This window comes from Pteropus vampyrus, unplaced genomic scaffold, assembly GCF_000151845.1.
Source record: "Pteropus vampyrus isolate Shadow unplaced genomic scaffold, Pvam_2.0 Scaffold363, whole genome shotgun sequence".
In the NCBI taxonomy this organism is placed as follows: Eukaryota; Metazoa; Chordata; class Mammalia; order Chiroptera; family Pteropodidae; genus Pteropus; species Pteropus vampyrus.
Genome location: NW_011889144.1, coordinates 412,662 through 414,855, shown reverse-complemented (window position 1 = coordinate 414,855; position 2,194 = coordinate 412,662). Strand labels below are relative to the sequence as shown.

Genomic DNA, 2,194 nt, shown 5'->3' with positions numbered 1-2,194 from the left:
AGCTTGGTAAAAGAACCCTGGGGACAAGAACATGTCTGGGTGGGGGGAGGTAGGGGTATCAGTTTTCTCCTGATGTCCACAGCAGACCTGTGAGCAGAGCTAGGAAGTTTTCAGCCCTCATTTTCACATGAAATTTAGTATTTTAAATTTTAAAGAATTCTTTATTCCAGACCTCAAACTCCAATTTATTTTGCTTTTCTATTTTTGTTTTGGCAGCTGTTTTTCCAGAGTTTATATCTATCTGCAGCTGTTGCTCCCTGTAATATTTGAACTAGTGCAATGCTCTTCTGCAAAGTGCTCACTTTCCTATTAGAATGCAATCAGGAATGTTCTGTTTCGGGCTGCTGGATTTTCTTCTCAGTTTTATTTCATTAGAGTTTATTGCATGCCTGAGCCAGTATGTTTACATTAGAAATGCAGTTGAAACCTGAAGATAAAGGCTATCCGAGTTATTATCCCTTAGAAATACATTCTAAATATAGTAATTTTTTTTTTTTTTTTTTTTTTAGGCAAGGCAACCCTTGGTTGACCTCACAGTTTGCAAGGATCTTGTCAGTTTACAATCTTTTATTTTTATTTTATTATTATTATTTTTTACACCTACAGCCCCTGATCTTCCTAGGTGTTCTCCCATTCAAGTATTAACCAGGCCTGACCCTGCTTAGCTTCCGAGATCAGATGAGATCGGGCTTGTTCAGGGTGGCATGGCCATAGACTAAATATAGTCATTTTTAAATGGGATGGCATCCACTAGTTGCTGAACTAGTGTGTCTATTTTTGAAATTTATTTCCTAACAGCCACTCTTTTCATTATATCAAATTATCAACTTATTAAATACCTTTTGTGATAATAAGTAAATCATAATGGCAATGGAAAAACAATTCGGTGAACGTTGACTGATAAGAGCATGATGATCACAAGGATAAACAAATGGAGCATTTATTTGCTCACCCATAAAATGGCTACAGAGGCCACTAGTGAAAATAAACGAACTATGCTACTGACTTCAACAAATATAAGTCTCACGAACCTTCTTTTAGAAACCCTAATGTTTTGGTTCTGTTATAAGGAATTTCATCAGCATTAACAGCAGTTTTCAGGAAGAGAGAAACAATCATGAAGTTAAATATAAGCAGTTAATAGATATACAAAGTGATACTCAAGCGTCAGTCTATTGGAGTCTATCCGTCTTAATCCTAGAACGCATTAAACAGTCCAGACAATGTACCCTGAATTTGATACTATTTCAGCCTTTGCAGGGAGTGTATCCTGAGGAAAAGAACAAAGGCCCCACCAGCAATGGACAGATGTGCAAACTATAGTGACTGACTTAGAATTCTAGAAACTTTAGAAATGTTTGCTTCCCCATACAAGTTGCCTAACTAGCAAAAACATTCACAATTTGCTTACGGCCATATTAAAATCTAGATAAGGTTCCTCATTTACGAGAAGGCTTCTTTGCTTTCTTATCTGCTTTTGAGAAATCTTGTAATAAGACATTTTTTTTTTTAGTCTGTAGTGCTTTTTCAATCAATGTAGCTGACACCAGATAATTTCACCACAAGGGATGTAACACACTGGCCCTGTATGAACGTTGACCTAATTTAGTTAATCTTAGATTATTTATCCAGAGTATCTTGTCTGTGAAATTTGAAAGTATACGGCCATTATAGTCTTTGGGGGGGTGGGAGGGGTAGAAAAACAGAAAGCCAATGAGAACTTTTCTCATGTTATAACGCGAAGAAGTAAATGAAGCCATGCAATACATATATTAAATACACTGAAAAAACAAGTTAACTTAGAACTTTGCTGGCATGTAGAATTTCTATACTACTAGTCTGGGTGCCACGTGTCTGGGTTTCTCTTTTCTGCTTTTTTATCATTTTCTTGTTTTCCTTCATGATGATTCTTAAAAAGTAGAAGAGCAGAGTTGACAGTAAGTGGCTAAAGTCTTGCACTTTGTTTCCTTTAGTTATTTTAGTAAGTTTATGGAGAGCAAACATGAGTCATCACAAAAATAAACGACCTTGTCATACTAATAAACATGCCATCCTACACGTTCAATGCGAGATTACTTGAGTTCCTGATGGGATGTCGATGGCTTTTCTGCAAGAGACGTGCTAAAATTTTAGTTATTCTCTTTGAAACTCTTAAAAACAGGCAGTTTGATTAAAGCATGACATTTTTCTATTT

The 2,194-nt window shown here is 36.0% G+C and overlaps 1 pseudogene; it reads right to left on the bottom strand.

Moving 5' to 3' along the window:
* Positions 1-597: 597 nt before the first annotated feature.
* Positions 598-716, bottom strand: LOC111731337 (annotated as a pseudogene).
* Between the last annotated feature and the right edge of the window lie 1,478 nt (positions 717-2,194).